General features: G+C 35.6%; 1 protein-coding gene across 1 annotated transcript in view; it reads left to right on the forward strand.

Moving 5' to 3' along the window:
- Window positions 1-22,276, forward strand: part of SOX5 (SRY-box transcription factor 5) — a 749,035-nt gene that overhangs the window by 275,101 nt on the left and 451,658 nt on the right. The gene's annotated exons all lie outside the window — the stretch shown is intronic.

The following is a 22,276-nucleotide window of genomic DNA, read 5'->3' on the forward strand; positions in this document are numbered from 1 at the left end:
ATATGAAGACCCTGTGTTATTTGTAGAGTCTTTTTTATGGAAGGGAGTAAAATATTTGTGTGTGTGTATGTGCATTTATGTGTGGGGTGTTTGCATGTATGTTTGCAGAGGGATGGAGAAAAGCTATGGAATTTATGCTTTCATTTTATCAGAGATGAACTCTTTTCTTCTGTTATTTCAAGAGCATCTCTCAACAGTTGCTGACTAAATTGCCAGAATCAATGGCTTTTTAAATAGGCCTCTTTTAGAAAAAAAAAATGTCATTATGTCTGTCCTTTCCTGAAACTTTATTTTTCTATTTTAGTACTTTAGTCATCTTATTAAATAGACTTTCATACTTACAAAATAAAATCTACTTTTACTATGATACTTCTACACACTTCAGTTTCATATTTCCTTCTCAAAGTTAGAAACCTTAACTCAGATGTTCTGCCACTATGTCAGATTCAACTTAGCATCACTTTTCCCACAAAAAATCCCAACTTCCAGATTTCTGTTAATTCCACCACAGTCTTCTGTGGACTTTGACCCTCCACCCCTTGCTGACTTCAGTCCTAGTCTAAGGAAAGCTTCTTTGAGGAGGTAATATTTAATCATGGTGTAAAAGCGATCACGGGGAGTACAACCTGTCATTGGGAAAAATATGGTGCAACAGCCTGATACCAGGACAAACAGATATAAGGTCCCAAAGGCTCCTGATGTTTTCTTCAGGTAGAGCATGCCATGGGTATTATAGAACATTGAAATGTTCTATGGAGGGTCTGGAGGATACAATCATTAATAAGACAGAGCATGCATCTTTTTTAGAGCTTAGAGCTAAGTAGTTGGAACTTACTTTCTACCTGGTATTATGGCAATCCCAAGAAGGATAACAGGTGAGGGATCAACCTGGGATTCCAGTGGAGTCTTCTGCTTCAGTAGACTTAAAGGGGGAGTAGCAATTAGCCTGATAAAAAGGGGTAAGGGAGTGTGGAAGATGTTCTAGGAGGAATGTGCTTTTCACACAAGAGCATTGAAGGAAGGATTAACAGGCTGCTTGCCAACAAAGTTCATGGCATACAGGGAGAGATTTCATGACAGAGCATGAAGAGTCTAATATGACAGGTTAAGGACTTATTATTTATAATTAGGCTATCAGCTCTCATATTCTTCAAACTATATCAAATCCTCTTTTAAAGAAAAAATTATATACCCCAAAGGATATATTCAGTGAGGTCTTTGAATTTAAGTTAAAAAAACATTTATTTCAGAAACTAAAATTATAATCTGTGAAAATATCATTAAATTAAGGATTATTATTAAAAAATGAGAATTCTGGTCTTTTTTAGTAGGTAAAATACTTTTTAATAACAAAAATTATATATAAATTACAGACCTCTCAGAGTAAGATATGTGGGGTCTGCTGTTATGAATTGAATTAATATTGTGTATAGTTGATGAACAACCATTGGAGAGGTTATATTTTAATTAGATGTGTACTTAACTAATGTATGTATATTTAAATTTTATGAAAGCATAGTGGATTCACATTCAGAATAAAGGAAAAATATAAAACTCTTCCAAAAGCATATAGCAGAAGGGATTTAATCATAGCTATCTTCCTTCTGTCCAGTTCTGACTTCCCCCCTCCCTACAATTATAACCATTTTTATTTTATTTTCTTGTATATTCTTTCAAAGTTTTCTTATGTACATATCAGCAGAAAGGAATTTGATGTCTTATTTTCACAAATGTTATAGCACATTTTACTCACAGTGCTCAGACGTGTACCTTGCTTTTCTTCTCTATGCGCGCGTGTGCACACATACACATGTATACGGGCTTCCTAGGTGGCACTAGTGGTAAAGAACTTGCCTGCCAATGCAGGAGACAAAAGAGACGCAGATTTGATCCCTGGGTTGGGAAGATGCTTTAAAGGTGGGCATGGCAACCCACTTGAGTATTCTTGCCTAGAGAATCCCTTGGACAGAGGAGCCTGATGGGCTAGGGTCCATAGAGTCACAAAGAGTCACACACAACCGAAGTGACCTTACGCACGCATGTATGTGTGCACATACATACACACACGAAATTTTTATATTGAAGATGTTTTGTATCAGTGAGTACTTACATTCTTTATTCTTTTGTTAATAGCTTTGTAGTTTAATATGGCTTTGTTGTTTCCCTGACTGGATTGTTAACAGTTCTAGGCTATTATGTGCTGTTCCACAGTAACTAAATTTGAATCCATGACATCCTGCACATTTGAAAGTATATCTCTAATAAATTCCCAGAAGTGGAATTGCATTTGTAATTTTGGTAGTTATTTTCAAATTACTGTCCAGAAGGTTTATATCAATATACATTTCTACTAGTAATATACAAGAGCACATGTTTCCATAAGTCACCAGCAGACTGTAGGTGTTAGTAAGTTTTTGCTGTGTTAACAAACAAGGCCACTCTCTCTATGGGTTACTGTTTTTAAAATAATCTTTTCTTGCATGTGTAACATGAAGTCTCTGTGGGTCAGCTGTGTGTTGACCTTATCAAACTAAGTCTCTTCTCATTCCTAGGACCTAGGCTGATTGAATAGCTCTTATCTGAGATATACTGTTTTCATGGTGGAAGACAGAAACAAGATAAGGTAGCTGAACCAAATCAGACATTCACAGAGAAAGCTGCATATTCCATTGACCAAAGCACATAACATGTCTAAGATAATGTCAGTGGGGTAGGAAATGAAATCTGTTGCAAGGGAATTTAACAAGGGAGAGAATAAATTATTTATGAGTACATAATACAGTCTAACAAAATGTTTAATTTTTCATTTTTGCCAAGCTAATAGGTTAAAAATATAATAATCACCCTGTAGTTATAAACTGCATTTATGTTAAAGGATATTGAGCATCTTTTTCTTTGTTTAAGAACCAATTCTATTTCCTTCTCTTTGAATAAGTTACATCATTTGTCTGTTTCCACTGTTGGATTGTTGACCTTTTCCTCATTGATTAACAAAAATCTTTATATATCATGGAAGTTATTGAATTCCTTTGATATAGGTTGCATAAACTGTTTTTCCAAACTAGTAAGACTACTCCAAGTTTATACAGCAGTTTACTCGTTCTCTTCTGGTAGATTTATGGTTTTATTCTTTACATCTAAATCTTTATCCATTTGGAATTTTAAAAATTATTTTTCTTATTTGCTTATTTTTCAAGACAGACTTTTTAATTAGCTTGTCTAGTATTTTAAGCATAGGCTGGTATTTTAAGTTGAACTTATTAAATCTATACATTCATTTAGAGAGAAATCATATTGATGCCACCTATCCAGGAACATAGTATATCTTTCCATATTGTGTTAAAGCATTCTTCAGATAGGTCTTTCTATGAATGATTTTATTCTTAGATATTTTATTGTTTGTGTTACTAATACTGATGAGGTCTTTCTTTCCCATTATCTTTTGATAACTGGATGTTATATATACAAAGTTATTGATTTCTGTATACTACATTTGTTTCCTGTTATAATTCTGAATTCTTATAGTGCTTCTGAGATTTTCAATTGATTCGCTAATCTATATTTTCTTAACTCCAACAAACTAATACTAAAATTCTTGAAGGTCAGAAAATAAGTTATTTTAAAACCACTTGTTATTTAAACTACCCACAGCATTTTGTTTCACTGAATAATACTTTTATCATTTTATCTTATGGTGTGGTAACTTTCAAAAGTAGCTCTCTTGTCAAGTAGAACAGGCATGAGGTTTGTAATTGGAAGAAAGTGAAAATGAAAGTGAAGTCACTCAGTCGTGTCTGACTCTTTGCGACTTCATGGATTATAGCCAACCAGGCTCCTCTGTCCATGGGATTTTCCAGGCAAGAATACTGGAGTGGGTTACCATTTCCTTCTCCAGGGGATCTTCTTGATCCAGGGATTGAACCCTGGTCTCTTGCATTGTAGGCAAATGCTTTACCACTTGAGCCACCAGGGAAGTCCATGCGTTCAAATAGTGGTTTTGCCTATTGCTAGTTATGTAATCCAAAGATAGATAATTTTTGTTCCTGTACTTCGCTTACCATTTCTGTGACATGGAACTAATATTCATAACTGATACATTCCAGATTTGTTTTAAAAATTAAATGAATTAACCTGTGTGAAAATTGTAGATTTCTAGTTCATAAGAACTTGATAATTTTTTTATTGGAACAGAAAGTCCATATTTTTCAGTAGCTCCTAATTCCTTGAAAAAAAAAAAAAAAGGTTATCTTTGTGCCCAGAAAAGAGGTTCATAAAAAACATAAAAATTGTTATGTGTATTTATTTGTTTTTTTTCCCCTCAATAAGTCTAGTAAAATTCATTGAACACACTCAATAATAGAAAAATGCTTACTAAGATGACTTATACTTTTAAGATTAAGAATAATGGTTCACCTATAAAGGCTGAGTAAATGTGAAGTTTGGTCCCCAAACCAGGAGGGGCATGCATTTTTATTTTTTTAAGGTATGCTTGTGGTGTTGGCATATCTTACAAATTCCTAGTCTTTTACTATATGCTTTAACTTTAAGTGAAAAGTGAAAGTGAAAGTTGTTCAGTCATGTCTGACTCTTTGGGACTCCGTGGACTATAGAGTCCAGAATTCTCCAGGCCAAAATACTGGAGTGGGTAGCCTGTCCATTCTCCAAGGGATCTTCCTGGCCCAGGAATCAAACCAGGGTCTCCTACATTGTAGGCAGATTCTTTGCCAGCTGAGCTACCAGGAAAGCCAAATAAATGTTTCAGATTACAGACCCATGATTTGTTTAAAGGGCTTCCTTGGTGGCTCAGATCTGCCTCCAATGCATGAGACCCAGGTTTGATCCCTGAGTTGGGAAGATCCCTTACAGAAGGGAATGTCAACTCACTGCAGTATCCTTGCCTGGATAATTCCATGGACAGAGAAGCCTGGCAGGCTACAATCCATGAGGTCACAAAGAGTCAGACACAACTGAGCAATTAGCACACACACACACAATTAAGTATTTTTAAATACTAATACACCATTCGATACCTAAATAGTTCTTCAACTTCAGGGAAATTTACAAATACCAGTATATCTTTTTTTCCCCATTTATGGAAGTGTGCATTATAAACAATGATGTTTTAATATATAAAGATGGTTTACAATACAAGTGTAAATTTTCTATCCATGCTTACTGAATAATTGTATGAATATATTCTTTTGATAATATCTATTTTCTTTAATCCTGTGCATATTCTGACTGAATTATTTTCTAAACTGTTGCAGTAAGTCATTTTAGTTAACAATAATGTGAAAAAAAAAAAAAAAGAGGAAGCTGTGTATTTGGCAGGAGTTCTACAGAGTGTCCACAAACTTCATTTTGAAAAGTAGGTTTTCTTGAACACAATTTACCTGTCAGGATTTCTCACATTTCAACTTTTCAGTTCGTCTTTGAGTTTCTCATTTGATATTTTGAAATTTAAGATAAAGACAGAATCCCTTGTGTTTATTTCTCCCTGCAATGCCAGTCACTGTCATCACACAATGTAACATATTCAATATAGTAATAAACTGCCTTTACTTCTCTCATTAAATCAGACAATACCAATAAATGTAATTGCACTTAGAAAAAAATGAAAGTTGTGACTTGAAAGTTTAAGCACAAAATTTTCAGAATCACAAATAGGTGAATTTAGTGATAAAATTAGTTCTTTAGAAATGTGTTTTTGTGTGTATATGTGTGTGTGACCAGTTAAGTTCTCCTAGTTGTTTTAACTTGATTGAACTTAGCCAAATAATTAATCAAAGATCCTCTGGAGAAGGGATAGGATACCCACCTCCAGTACTGTTGGGCTTCTCTTGTGGCTCAACTGGCAAAGAATCTGCCTGCAGTGCGGGAGACCTGGGTTCGATTTCTGGGTTGGGAAGATCCCCTGGAGAAGGGAAAGGCTACCCACTCCAGTAGTCTGTCGTGGAGAATTCCATGGACTGTATGGTCCATGTGGTCACAAAGAGTCAGACAGGACTGAGTGATGTTCACTTCAATTAATCAGATACTTTTCTTCACAATCTTTTATGAATTAATTAATTTTATATTTATTTATTTTGACTGAGCTGTGTCTTCACTGCAGCATTTGGTCTTCTCCAGTTGCAACTCATGGGTTTTAGTTGCTCCAGAGCACGTGGGATCTTATTTCCCTGACCGAAGGATTAAACCTGCATCCCCTGCATTAGAAGGTGGATTCTTAACCACTGGAGCACCAGAGGAGGCCCTTCACTATCTTGTTGTGGAGTTATCACATACTTTAAGGGGTTAAAATAAAGTACAAGAATTGTTCTTAAAACATTTAAAAAAATGGAACATTTTTAAACTGAAAACTGAAAAGGGTAAGAAATTTTATTTTGCAGATTATAAATTGATTTATCAAAGAAGAGATTACAGAATTGGAATATGAGAGTCAAGAAGGACTTTAAAAATCATCTTCCCTGAGATGTTAAAGGTATAGGCAAGATTGCATCACCAGTGAGGAAGCAATTGAGGCTCCCCTAGAGCTCAGGCCTGCTTACTTACAGCTTAGCCATGCTTCTTTCCTCTCAGCTGTTCTAGATGTAAGTAGACTGAACATTATTAATAGGTAACATTTTCATTTACTGTGAATAGGATATATTTGTCATTTACTTAGTATGCAAGCAAAGAAGAATATACAGAGTAGACAAAGTGGGATCAAAAATGAAACTAATTGTTCAAATATTTTCATATATTACTCTATCTTCCCTTATTTCTGTTCTGATTAGTTAATATTAAGAAACAGCCACCTCAAGTGGAAAAACTTCCCTGAAAGGTGTACACTAAAATATTTTTTATAAATTATCTACTAAGTAAGAATCCAAGCCACATTGTAGCAATATTACTACTTTTCACTTTGCTGCTGCCTTTAGGTAAAGTATCAGTATAGTGTGTTCCCTAAATTTCTTTCTTAGTTGAGAAGTACATAACAGAAAGTTTGGTGATCAAAAAGTACACTTTTTAAAAGTATGATACCATTTGGATAGATTCTCTTCTCATGGGTTATATATATATATCTTTTTTTTTTTTTTTTTTACTAAATAGGAATCTTGACTTTTACCATCAGAGTGATTGGTTCATGTCTTTTTCAGCCTCTTGAATTGGCAACAGTTAAACAACACTACTTAACACAAGGAGAGATGATTGTGTAATGAGTAAAAGAGTAAAAGTGTAAGTTAGATTAATTTTCCTAATAGATACCTTTTCTTAAAATGATTCTTTCTGTAAGACAGAAATTTTACTTCCGAATAGTTATGTGGTGACCAGAAGATGATATTCAGTTGGTAAATCATGTTCAACTCTTTGTGACCCCATGGACTGCAACGTGCCAGGCTTCCCTGTCCCCTCTCAAATCATGTGCATTGAGTAGGTGATGCTGTCTAATCATCTCATCCTCTGCTGGCCCATTTTCCTTATGCCTTCAATCTTTCCCAGTACCAGGATCTTTTCCAGTGAGTTGGCTCTTCACAATGAGTGGCCAAATTATTGGAGCTTCACCTTCAGCATCAGCACTTTCAATGAATACTGAGGATTGATTTCCTTTAGGATTGACTGGTTTGATCCCCTTGCTGTCCAAGGGACTTTCAAGAGTCTCCTCCCGCACCACAGTTTGAAGGTATCAATTGTTTGGTGCTCAGACTTCTTTATGTCCAGCTCTCACATCCATACGTGACTACTGGAAAAACCATAGCTCTGACTGTACAAACCTTTGTCGGTAAAGTAATGTTGCTCCTTTTTAATATGCTGTCTAGGTTTGTCATAGCTTTCCTTCCAAGGAGCAAGCGACTTTGAATTTCATGGGTGCAGCCACCATTGACAGTAATTTTGGAACCCAAGAAAATAAAATCTGTTCCTGCTTCCACATTTTCCCCTTCTATTTGCCTTGAAGTGATGGGACCAGATGCCATGATCTTATTTTTTTTAGTGTTTAATTTCAAACCAGCTTTTTGACTCTCCTCTTTTACCCTCACCAAGAGGTTCTTTATTTTCTCTTCACTTTCTGGGCTTCCCTGGTGGCTCAGACGTAAAGCATCTACCTGCAATGCGGGAGACCCGGGTTCGATCCCTGGGTCGGGAAGATCCCCTGGAGAAGGAAATGGCAGTCCACTCCAGCACTCTTGTCTGGAAAACCCCATGGACAGAGGAGCCTGATAGGGCTCCATGGGGTCGCAAAGAGTCAGACACGACTGAGCAACCTCACTTCTGCCATTAGAGTGGTATCAGCTGCATAGATACCTACATTCTGACAGAAAATGAGATGGTTGGATGGCATCACTGACTCGATGGACATGAGTTTGAGTAAGTTCCAGGAGTTGGTGGTAGACAGGGAAGCCTAGAGTGCTATAGCCCATGGGGTCACAAAGAGTCGGACATGACTGAGTGACTGAATTGAACTGAATTGCACAAATAGGCCCCCTTTATCTGCAGTTTCACTTTCCCTAGTTTCAGTTACCCATGGTCAACCATGGCCTGAAAATATTATATAGAAGATTCCAGAAATAAAAGATTCATAAGTTTTAAGTTGTGTACCTACTCTTAGTAACATGATGAAATCTCACGCCTTTCTGTCTTTGCTCTGCCTGTGATCCCCATCCATTGACAGTATTATGACTCTAACCCAGGATGACTTAAGCACATTGATCCTCTTCCTGACATATTATCAGAAGGTCAATCGTAGTTTAATGCTATCGTAATGCCTATGTCACTCACCTCACATCATCTCATTACATAGGCATTTTATCATCCCACATTACCATAAGAAGAAAGGTGAATACAGTATAATAAGAAAAGTGAGGGCTACTATATTTTCCTATGGAGCCCCCAAATCATAATCATATTAATAAAGATAACATTTAGAAGTTAATTTTAAAGAGAGAGCCAAATTTTATGATGAGTATACTAATTCTGATATTTATTATCACCATCAAGTTGGGATGAGGGTACTATTCTTTGTTGTTGTGTTAATCACTCAGTCATGTCTGACTCTTTGTGACCCAATGGCCTGTTGCCCACCAGGCTCCTCTGTCCATGGGATTCTCCAGGCAAGAATACTGGAGTGGGTTGCCATGCCCTTCTTCAGGTGATTTTCCTGACCCAAGGATCAAACCTGGGTCTCCTACACTGCAGGAAGATTCTTTACCATCTGACCCACTAGGCAAGCCTCATCTTTAACTGTTTTTAGTTGTATAAGAACAATCTTTAATGTGAAGGTATTTGTGAGGATGGTGCAATCATCACTCAACCTAACTTTGAAGTTTAAACATTCACTTAGCATTAAAACAGCTTTAGAAGCACTTTTCTATACACTTGATATTTAATAGTGTTAAGGCGATGGCACCCCAGTCCAGTACTCTTGCCTGGAAAATCCCATGGACGGAGGAGCCTGGTACGCTGCAGTCCATGGGGTCGCGAAGAGTCGGACATGACTGAGCGACTCCACTTTCACTTTTCACTTTCATGCATTAGAGAAGGAAATGGCAACCCACTCCAGTGTTCTTGCCTGGAGAATCCCAGGGATGGGGGAGCCTGGTGGGCTGCTGTCTGTGGGGTCACACAGAGTCTGACACGACTGAAGCGACTTAGTAGCAGTAGCAGCAGCAGGGTATATTTGAGAATTTGGGAACTTTGGAGGAAAGTTACCATAACTTTGGTGTTACCCATTTCTTCACTTATTAGTTTTGGGATATCAGACAAATACTTTGTAAGCCATGGTTCCCTCATTTGTATTTGGGATGATACAATTACATATCTTATATAGTTGTTTTGAATATTAAATGTGATTATTTTATGTATATCACAGATACTGGTAGAAAGTACTCAGATATTGAGAGCTATCACTTTTAAATTACTAAAAATTATTCTGAAGGAGATAAATGGTAAAACATCAAACAGTGGGAGCTATTACTGGGAATAGATCATGTCTTTGAGAGAAGTATGAGACTGGAGTTTCTAAGGTGACCACGTTCTTGAAGTGTTGTGGAAGAACACTAGTTGGCCAAAAATGTGATCTGAGGAAAATTCATATATTTATTCTAACTAACCAAGTAATAATACAGAAGAGTGTGAGGATGGAAAAACCTTGAACTTATAGACCATTGTATGTCAATTTTCTTGCATAAATGTGTTATGGGGAATTGAAATGTAGGACTTTGAAAAGAAAGAGATGTTATTGAATTTCTTAGGTGTGTTTCTAAACAAATTCAATTACAGGACTTTATTCTACTCTAAGTCACAGTTTTAATCTGCCCCTGATAGATCAGTGGTGAGTTCACCAGGTATTTGGTGAATGGCTCACAAATGTACATTGATTGGAAGTTCTTTTGTTTTTTTAACATTTTGTGATAAAGTTAAATAACTGCAGGGGAAGAAATAAGTGAATATTTTCTTAATGTCCATTGAGGCAGGTTAAGGCAATATGATATTGGTAATTGTCTGACACTGGTATTAAATTCATTGTAGTTATAATATTAAAAATTTCATTTCTCAAAAATAACCTTACAAATTCCATAAACTGATAATAGGAACATATATCAAATATTAAGATGCTATCTCTACCTGTGACTACATATTTTAGTTATTGAAATAGAAGATGTTCAACAATTCTATTTTTAAGTAGGGGAATGGACTTTCTTCCTTTTAAAATGAGAAATATTAGAAAAAACTGGCCTGAAACAGTGCCTGAAAGAGGTTAAATTTGGAAATAACTTGTTTGTCATTGTAAAAGATTCTGATGTTTCTTTGAGAATTCTCCAGCAGTATTCACTAGCATATCTTATATTTTCCTAGCTTATGTGAGTATCATTTTTATATCTACAATAGAAACAACATAAGCTCAAAAGCACACTTTTTTCAGCTTCATCCCATTTTCCATAATACTGCTACAACTATGTCAAAGAGACTCATTAAATGTTTTATGGGCTTTCTGTTGTAGTTTGTGCTTTGGTTCCCTCTGAAGATGTATTTATATTCATATCAGTGTTTGTAGATCATTTTGTATTTCCCACCAATTTAATTATTGTTCAGTAAGTTCTTGTCATTGCTTTTCTTTCACTTGTTTTTGGTTTTAACTTTGCTTACCATATTTACCTTAGGGAGCCTGCATATGAAACAATTACTTTGAATTTTGCTCATATATATTTTAAAAATTAGATTTATTGGAAAATTTTCTTGATTCTACTTTTAAGGCCACAGGCTATAGCATGCTGTTAAGCACTTAATAAATGTTCAGTGAATGATAAAGTGTATCCCAGTCTACATACATTATGAAACTTCCTGGAGATCTACCTATAATAGTATGGGAAAATCACATTGAGGTAGACATTAATTCTAATGTACAAAATACCAGATATATAACCAATTGAATATCTTGAACTATTCAGGTAATTGATAAATAATATAGATTTATTCAACATATATGTGCCAGTTACTAGCACATATTTAATATTTCAACATTTTAACATTTAATGTAAAATAAAAAGATTTTTAGTAACAATTTACGGTTAAGCATCAGGTTGCTTGGATCAGTTCAGTTATTTAATAAAATTACCAATGACAGGATTTGAGAGAATATTTTGAAACTGCCTTCTCTTTTGCTGACTTCTAAAATCTTGCAAAAGATATTAATTTGCAAGGTAGAATTAAAATGAAAGAAAACTTTTGCAACCTAGAGAGGTACATTTAAAACTATTTCATTTATCAAATGCAGTACTAATTTAGTGACAGTAAGATTATATCATTAACAATTATGTAAAAGCCTTTTAAATCACTTAAAAAATCCCATGTACCATCTTGGGATTTTCACTGAACTATAAATTCTGGAATGTTATTTTATTGTGTATTATGGTATCAAACGTGAAATAAGACCTGGCTTCAGGAAACAAATGGGCCACTAACCAGTTGTAAGACTTTAAATTCCTTTTGCCCAAGTTTAAACACTGGGAAACTTATTAGGAATATACATACCCATACACTTTTCTATGCTGCATATGATCTGTGAGTTAATCTATGTGAACAGAATTCTTTATGAGCTTGGAGTTCCATTCATTTAAATTATCATTAGGATATTCATTATTATATCTGACAAATTTTCTGTCTAGTTCCTAGTCTGTTTCATGCCATTTAAGGATAATTTTCCAAGAAATACTTTGTATTTTTGAAGGGCTACAGGAATGTTTATGTAAAATATTAAGATCTTAAACTAACTTATAAACCATTTAACAGTTTCCTATATGTCCTTTTTTGTTTATTTGGGATGTGTGTACTTACACATGCACATATTAAATGTCTATAAAAACAAAGCCAAAGATAAGGGTTATTCTGATATGAGCATCTTTCCTTTACACTACAGTTGGCCTCAAACACTCATACTGTCTTTCTTACCTGCTCTGGTGACCTTCTGAATCAGAGTTTTAGAGAAACAACCAGAGGTAGTAGCTGTAGCAAGATAGCAGCTGGGACCATACGGATCTCAGCATCCTGCCTTATGGCCATTATCTTTGTTTCTATCTTTATGCTGCCACTATGTCTCCTTCTTGTGTTCTCCCTGCATCCTCTCTTCACTGCCTCCTCCTCTTCCTGACCCCAGCTCCCCATTGCCCCTTGTAACTTACCCTTCCTCCTTCATTTTTCTCTGTTGATACAGGATGAAACAAGATTCCCTAATTAAGTCTTAAAAAAAAAAGACTGTTCTTTAAAGTGTATGTAGCCAGGCATGCTACCATTTCCTAAATCCCATAACCAACATTAACAATAGAAAAATTATTTTGTATACTTTATCAATTAGACTATATTAGGTTGTAGGGCCCTGAAGTGCTGAAATAATAGATATTTAAAATAAATGCAACAACTTTCTCATTTTTCTCTGTAGGAATAGGTTGTTGCTGTAATAAAAAATAATTTGAGGCTAATAACAAGAAAGTATAATGAGTAATATCCTTTCCCCTTCCCCAACTGCTGAAAATGAAAATCATGTCAGCATCCAGTCATTTTTGCCACATCCCTTGTTAACAGCTTTTTCAGGGTGGGTCATGATTCTGTGTTTTGTTAGTGTCTTAACTCCATAGTGACATGCTTAAATCTTATTCCACATTGATTTTGTAGTGTATATATGTGTATTTTTAGGATAGTCCATGAATGATGGACCTCATTATTAAGTTATTATCAACTTTGGCAAAAATTTTATAACCTTTGAGCGAAAAATAAATTGATTAATATAATAAGGTTAATAATTGATTTTGCTCTTTGGAATTTGTGTGTGCTGTCTCACTGTGTATGTCTAAAAAAGTAAACTTACTGTCTGACTGTCGCCAGGAAAAAAAAGTGGGACCTAATCAAACTGCTGTGGGGTCAACCCTTGTGGTTTTAAAGGCCCTTAATGTTGTCCAGCTGCAAAATAAAAGGGATTGGGAGGGGAAGCTAGAAGGAGTGGAGGGGGTTGGGGGGGAATGTGTGGAAAAGAACAGGGAGTCTGGCTTTTATTTTTTTTTTTTTAAAGTGAGTTCAGTGCCAGCCTGGACATTGGCTGTGCAGACTATTGAGCCATTGTCTGCTCCATTTCCAGAATAGCCCCCAGTTAATCACTTCGGCTTTGAAGGGAATTTCCTCGTGGAATTCTCCACAGAAAATCTAATCAACTGACCTGCCCTCTCAACAATGGAAGGCTTTTTTTTCTCTCTTTCCCTTATTGGGGCGGGCTCTGTAATGTAGCCTTTTGTGCCGAATGAACCCTCCCAGTAGGAGTGGAGAGCGTGTGTGAGTGACTGAGTGTGTGTGTGTGTGTGTGTGTGTGTGTGTGTGTGTGTGTATGAAGAATGCACACTATCTCGTGTTGGTGAGTGTGTGCTTACTCCCTGACCAGATGCTGCGGTGCACGGGGCAGCCACCATCTCTGCATGCATGTCTGTGTAAGTGTCTCTCTCTCTCTCTGTGTATGTGCCTCTGTGCCTCTGTCATTTCATGTCAAAGGTACATTACCTGATTACCTTCCTCGCCTGCCAGATTTTTATCTAGATAATTGGAACTGCTATGGAGGCTGTGCCTTGCCAGCCAGCTTAGGAGCTGCAGAGCCCTAGTTTGTCCACCTTGTTATCTGTGGCTGCCTGGGCAGAGGAAATTAAAGAGATCCCCAGCCAGGGGAGCGCTTCCTGCCCGACTTCCCCAGCCATCCCAAGCAGGACAGTTTGTGAGGACCATCTTTTTGTTTTCATCTGTTGGTTTGGTTTGGGGTTCTGTTCCCTGGAGTGTGTGTTATTTTGGCACGTGGATACCTAGTCCCCTCCACCTCGCACATCGTGTTTTATGGAGTTTGGAGCTGAGGAAACTTTGGTTGGGTTGCCAGGACGTTCGCACCACTTTGTGGAAAGCGCGAGCTAACAGTGAGACCGACAGAGTGAGTGACAAGTTGTTTACAGGTTTCCTTGAAGGGGCCTCTGCTATATTTCAATCTGTCAAAGTTGCTTTTCTTCCCTCAGAACAATGCCTGATTGTTGTGTGCAAGTGTGTGTGTGTGTGTATGTGTGTGTGTGTGTTTCCGTGTGCGCACGGAGAGAGCCTAGAAAAGGGTGAGAAGGCATAACAATTCTTTGTGTAAAAATGCTATTACTAACATTTTATCTTTTTGCTCTATGAGTTAATCAATGCAGTTGAATCGGGGTTGGGTTCGTGTACAGATTTCTCGTTTAATCAGTAGCAAATGCATTTTCAAAAATCGTATTTTGTGTATGTATGTGTGCATGCGTGTGCGACTTTTATTATTTAGAGGAGAGAGTATGGGAGACACACTAAATGAGTTGACTTCTCACATTTGGTGATGTCTAGAAGGGAGAATTAAAAGGAAAGGACAGGCACCCTGAGGTTGTCTAGTGCCTTGCAGCCCGAGTGTGCGGCTGGAGGAGGGGGGAGCGGCCAGACCCCGCTGCTGGAAGTGCGCTACCCCTTTAAGAGACTGGTCAAGGAGTCCTAGGAGTGGGAGGGGGGAGAGGGGGAGAGGGGGGAGAGAGAGATTGAGAGAGAGAGTGAGAGAGAGAGAGAAAATCAATTGGTTTAGAAGGTTTGGACTCACTTGACAGGTTCAGTTGGAGACGATCATAGGTGGCTGCTGTGACAAAGGGAAATTGTGCTTTTCCAGCATGCTTACTGACCCTGATTTACCTCAGGAGTTTGAAAGGTGAGTACAGTTTTCCCCCTCTGATATATTGAAGTGCAACTCTCCCATTTTACAGTAGTCTCTGAATCCACTGGAAGATGCTCGCCTAAAACGTGTTTGTTAGAGAAGCTTTTAGCGAGTGCTTCTGCAGTCTTGTTAGCTGATTTTTGTTGTGATTGCCCAGACCAAATGGAACTGATTTGCAAAGTCTCCGAGATCTCTGCTAATGTTTCTAGGTTGTGTCCTATAACAGGAAATTAAATGAACATTAAGCATCTCTCTCTTTCTCCCACTCTCTGCTTTTCTCTTTCTCATTCACTCTCTTACTCTCTTCCTTCGTTGATATTTTTCTCCCCTTCCACACCTTTTTAAAATGCTTTTGTGCAGAATGTTACCATTTTCAACATCTCTGTGTCGTAATTTCTGGGGTGACAGAGGGCTTTGGTGGTGATTAAAACGGACGCTATAAGTTCCTATTTGATCCTTCTGTAAAACTTTGGAAGCTGCTCAGTAAAGCACATGATCTTTTGTTGATATAAGAGAGCAGATTTTTTTTTTAAAGAAAATGTAACATCACAGTAATCTATTAGTACACTACTCTTGAAATGTCAAAAAAAAAAAAGAGAGAAATGGGGATGATCCCTTTCTAAGTTTTGTGGCCACTTTTTGCACTGTCTTAAATTTTGATTTATTTTATTTTCTATTTTGCTCTGTGGGAATAAGTTTTTTGTTATTATTATTTCTTATTAGAGAAATATGTGCTAATACCCTTCCATTTGATGTTGTTGCAAGTAAAGAGAGCTTTGAAAGAATTTTAGCCCTCTTCGTGTTCCTCTAAGTACACATTGCAATTTTAAAATTTGAGTTCTTATCCCAGCATAAGTTCATTTTTTGGAACTATAAATAGAATTTTGTTTGCCATTAAAAAGAATTCAAACTTTGTATTCTGTATGGTGAATTAGAAAAAAAAGCTAAAAAAAGCCAGGATGCATGATACCCAGGCTTTTTTTTTTTCCCTTTTTCATGAAAGCTACCTTCTGTATAAACATTTGTTGTATCTGACTATGCAATGCAAGCTAGGTGCTAGACCAGCTGGTTAAAAATATGCTAAGTCAAGCTGTTCATCGCTCAAAAGACTGAATTTGATATGAAAAGACGAAAAAAGAAAGGACAAAGATTAAAACATTCTAGAAGTGAAGCAGTGGAAGAGAAGAAGGGTATTGAGAATAAAATAATGCTTGAATATGGTCATATATTAGAGAAACCAACATCAGATCAGGGAAGAAAATAAAATAGCCAGTACATATACTTTAATACTGTCTTCTTTCTTTCATTTCATCTTCTTTTTTTAAAAACTTAAGATGCATCTTCACTACATAATTCCAGCGAATGCCTGAGCTTTCTTAACAGTTTTGAGTGATTTTTTTCCCCAAAGTTCTGTATATTAACTCTTTAGAATAGTTAGGTTTTTTTGGTAAACATAGCCTGTTTCATATGTAGATACTGAAGTTGTTTATATTGGAACATACTGTCGCTTAATACTACAGTGAGTTTTCTGGTATGTACAGAGCAGCACGAAATGATAGTATGCTTTAACTCTATACTTTTCAAAAATAAAACTCTGAGTCTGATTTGTAAGTCTGTTAACCTGACTGTTCTTATAAAAAGGTAGTTACATATTAACAGGCTGTAGCCTATTCCTTTATATAGGCAAGCTTTCCTGCTGTGAACTTTATTTGTATCTTTTCAATTATATCTTTTTAAACTAAACTTTTCCATTTGCTATCCTGATACTCAAATCTCTTAACATTTTTTTTTTCCTCCTAGTGAGAATTTCATTTTTTATCACCCAGAGGCATGCTTTTCTAACTGCCTAATTAGATAAGCAAGTGATAATCAATAGAGTTGTCAGTATAGATAGCATATTTGGAAATATTAGTAGCTAAAATAATTTTGAAAAATGTCCTACAGTGTAAAATTTCTTAATAATTTCCCCTGTGGTTATAATTGGTAGTACATACAAAATCTCAGTAAATCATTACTATTTGTTTACATTGAATATGTACGGCTGAGAGTATCTATAGTGACCCACACAGAGTATATATCATGCAGACTCAATATTGAATATTTATATTCTCCATAGGAGGTATATATGCTGTAATTATACTACTCTCTTATATAGTCAGTGTTCTTTTTGCCTTTTCAACTCTCTGCAACTTTCATTGAATATGTAGGTCATTTCTATCAAGTGTTAATTTTTATTCTATTTGCTCACCTGATATAGATGAGTAGTTCACTCAAACTTAGTCATAAATTCAAAAAGAAGACTTTTAAATTTCTATATGAAATAAAGAAGATTGCTCTGGAGGGCATTAATAAGTTGCTTAGAGTTTATGTATTTTGGAAGTTGTAATTTTTTTTTCTAGTTTCATCGATTAAAGTCTTGACTATCTTCTATTATCCTTTCCAACCTGTAGACTATTTGAAACTTTAAGGAATATTCAAAACGAGTATCTGAATCAAAATTTGGATGTAGATTTCTATGTCTGTATTATCAGCTGTAGAAATGAGCATGATCAATACTGTCCTAAACAGTTGTTAAATAATTCAGAAGCAGTAACAATTTCATTGCCTGCTAAAAAATATTCAAGAGGTAAAATAAAAAGTGATTACAAAAAGTAAAGAATTTGAAATACTTAAATTTTATTTTCAAGCATCTCTAACATAACTGATTATAATTAATGAAAAACATAGTTCTCAGGTGGGTGAAAATGTAAAGCATATTCTAAGGAATTATTTGTAAGCAGTTTTTTACATCATCCTATTTAGAAGAAAGATAACTGGCAGCATAGTCTAAATGTTAGTAATAGTGTCTAGAAGGAGAGCTTGAACTCTCCTAAAATTTTTTAAATGAAGATAGTGAATTTATATTTTTACCTGAAAATAAATAAAAAAAATTGTGACTAAGGGCTTCTCCTTTCAGAATATCATTTATTGTTTTCATATTCTTAGAATGAAAATATTTAAAACACTTGTCTTAAATAGACATATCAGTTTGTTTCTGATAAGTGATAAAAGTATTTTGTTACTGTCAATAATAATTCTATTTTTCCTCATGTATATATTTATCCTATTTGATTATAATATAATAGTTTTATGACCAAGCTACTTGTCACACTTTCTGATCGCTTTAATGTTAGAGACTTCATTAAAAAGCTAGTATAACATGATTGCTTAAGAAGACAGTCTGTTAATGTCTAGAAAAAAAAAAAAGTTGAGCTTGAAGGTAGTAGAATGAAGCAAATTAAGCTTGTAATAGCACCTATTTGATGGCTTCTCTCAAAACGGGTGCAGACAACACACTGCCAGTTTTCTACATGTTGAAGGGAACACTACAAGAGTCAAATCTTCTGCAATAAAAATTTAAATTATTATTTACTTTATATTCACATCTAATTTACATATGGTTATATTGACTAAAGAAATAATTTTTCATATTAAAAAGTTTGTTTTTCTGAAGAAAGAAATATGCATCAGGTATTATAAAAAATTAAAATTTATAATTACTGTGAAAAATTACCATTAATGGGCTGCAAGAATATTTCTGACATTAGCAGTACTTTACCTAAAGTTTGGCCAGAGTAATAAAATACTTATTACTAGGGACAGATTCATACAGCTTAATTGCAGCCTCTTTTTTTTAAAAAACCATTGTACTCATTAGTGGATACATTCAAGTTAGCAGGTAACCCCTAGGTGTGAATCAAAGGAAAGTTTTCCGCTCACATTCTGTCAGCTAATGGCACCTGTAAACCTATTTAAGTCTGATAGTGTATTTTCAGGATGTTCTGATATTTGCCTTTGTTCATTTTATTTACTCACTATTACTTTGTAGAGGGAAAGGTAACTACAACTGATTATAGATTTTGATTACCATCCCAATAATTTGCAAGCTAACTTAGCTAAGATATTAGCTTGGAATACAGCCTGCGTGCAGCAGTAGACAAACTGTACTTCCATGACACTCACCCTGGAGGACTGTCCTGAAGACTTAGCAGGCAAACCCGACTGACTCCCAAGAGCAATTAAGGGTTAGATGTCAGGTAGTTCGGTGTTTAGCAGGCTGATAGATATAGAAATGTGTGGATGTTAGGATTACTTCACACATTGGTATGTTCTTATCTTGTGTTTTTAAAGTATAATAAGCGTACAGTAATATATTTATCTGTGCTTAGGGAGCTTTTAACTAAAGTCTGTGTATGTACCATACCTGAGAGGCAAATAATAAGACCTATTCTAATACTTGAGCACATTACTCCTCCATAGAGCTGGAAGCTTTTTCAAATGGATTACATTCATAATGCATTTAGAAAGCAAAATTACATCCATGGATAAAGTCTGATTTTTACTGTCTGTTCTTTCCACTATCAATTCTCCAGTCACCTAATGAGTATGTGTATAATGCAGATGTGTATTACGTATGTTGAATACCTCCCTTTCTATAGACTAGTTACATGTAACTGATAGATTTTGGTTTTCTTCCATAATTTGTTACTTATTTATAATTCCAATGAGGTTAACTAACAACATGGAAAATAAAGCAGTCTTGATATTTCTCTTGTTGGGACTTAAATGTAGTTTAATATGTCAGGTTTCTGACTCAGGTGATGGCACTCAGATAGAAATATGTTCAAAGATTTAACCAAAACATGAAATATCTTCCTTTTAGAGGAAATTTTTTGTTGAACAAGAAATGGACCAAAACATAGCAAATTCTTTCTTGCTTCATTCATTCTGTCTCTCTCCCCCCCCCCGCTTTTTTTTCTTTTCGCTGATTGAGAGCTTTGTCGTTTATACTGAATATAAGGTTTGAATGTTACATAGATGAACATAATCAAGTGATAATCCTGGAGAAGAGAAAAATTTAAAGACTGATAATAGTTTGCTTCAACAAACAGCGTTTATTTGGACTTTCTTTAGGAGAATGCCTCCTAATTCTTCATTTCAATCAGGAACTAATAATGGTGCAGGAGGTGACCTTTTCATCCTTTCTGACTTCTGTGTTTTCTCCTCTAGTTTGGAGGCTGCTCTTCCTCCTCTTTAGCATTATCTATTCTTCTCTTCACTTACTAGTTGAGAGTCCATACATCCCTGGAGATACTGTGGCGTGTGGTTCTGCTTGTCCAATAGGGGGATGTTGTATTTCTCCACACTCAGTATCCTTTTCCCTCCGAGCCTGAGAGTAAAACCTCAGCGGTACTCCCTGCCTTTGCCAGCCTGAGGAGTCAGAGACTCAAAGTTGTTCCCAGCTCTTGCGCCTTCATTGTAGAGCTGCATTTCTGCTCAGTGGGCTGCCGAGAAGGACCAGACCGAAACAAGATTTAGAAGAATTCTGGTGAGAACTGTTTATAGGGATATGGTATTTTAAAAGAATGTCGTAAACAAACAGAATTGTGGCATAAACAAAGATAATTAGCATAAACAATGTCGTTTTAGGACAGGTGGTTTTAAAAAACAAACAAAACAAAAAACCCAAATATGAACCCAACTTGTATGCTGCCAGTTTGGAACCACTGAACCTTAATCTGTACTTCATGAGAATTACCCAGGTTTGTTGATAAACTTATTAACATGCTTTTTCTGTTTCTTTTGTATCATTTTCCGGTCATTATGCCCTTTTGTCACCCAGCTTGAAAGTAATTAATCTATTACAAGGTAGTTTAAGGACTTTTTACCCATAAAACTTGACAGAAGGAAAACTAAAAACAAAAGCTTGTGGTGGTTGTTCGTAGACATCTGAAATCGGTGTCGAAGCTTAAATCAGTTCAAACCTGAACTCAGCTCATTGTATTTCAGATCTCTCTTTCTTTTTATGTAAGTGACATTTCAGTCACTTGGCTGTTTAGTATTAATACATTTACTTTTGTCTTGCCTTGAAATTCAGAGATTTCTTGCCATGGCTGAATCATTACTTGTGTTTTATGTTTATTTCTAAGTGTTGCTGATATCTGCTTCCTATTTTCTCTATAACTCAGTGAAGGTGGTACAGCAGTATATAAATGTGGCTGGTGATCATGCAGAATGAGGATGCTAACTATTGTGAACTACATTATTTAAACCTACTACTCTGTTGTGATGAACTTTATATGCAGACATTTAGGTTTATCACTAAATGACATTTTTTTCTTAATGCCTTGTACTGGAATATCTTGATTTAGATGAAATGTGAAGTGTAGAGAACAGAAAGCTGTTTTTTTTTTTTTTCTTGTATTAAGGACCAAAGTTCTTTATGGGAATTAAATTTTTTTTTCTATTTGTTTTCTCATGGAGATTGGGGATCAGGAATTCAAAGTAGGTATTTCTAGTATTCTGTAGCCCTTTTCTTTGCTGAAATGAAAGCATTTGTGAATGAGTTTTGGTTTCTTGGAGTTATAAAGATGTGTGTAAACTAGTAAACCATGTCTCATTCATGTGCTATGGAGATTTCTCGTACTTCAGGACAAAAATAATTTGGCTACTAACGAATTAGGGCTACCTGCCAGTGCCAACACATACTGTAGGTAAGAGGAACACTATAAAGAAAAGCTTCTGGCAGCAAATCCGTTGAAACTTTCATATGTGACAGTGTTTCTATTTCTGCTCTTCACATCTTTGAAAGAACGTGTTTTTTAGAAAAGAAAATGTTAAAAAACAGAAGATATAATCTTTCTTTAAAATGTATTACTAGCTTCATTTTTAATATTTCTCATTATGGAGATGCCTAGAATTTTCCTGTGTTCTTTGCACACATGCCTCCCCTCTTCATCCCGATAAGTTCTGTGACACTGAAACCTAAGAATCAGATGCATTGAGAGTAGATGTAATATGAATTACTGTAGAGGGCTCCCCCCAAAAAAGGTACACTCAAAACCTTAAAAGATTTTTATATTGGCAGTTTAAGAGAGGTTAGTTGGGACACTGAGCAACAATTTCATATAAGATGTGTCCTCTCCTTTAGGGCTGCAGGAACATTATTGAGAAAAGAAAGGAAAGAGTTAACTTGGTTTGCTTGTTGATAGTTTTTTAATCTAGTAGTATAACAGGACA

The sequence above is a fragment of the Budorcas taxicolor genome, chromosome 5 (assembly GCF_023091745.1).
Source record: "Budorcas taxicolor isolate Tak-1 chromosome 5, Takin1.1, whole genome shotgun sequence".
Classification (NCBI taxonomy): Eukaryota; Metazoa; Chordata; class Mammalia; order Artiodactyla; family Bovidae; genus Budorcas; species Budorcas taxicolor.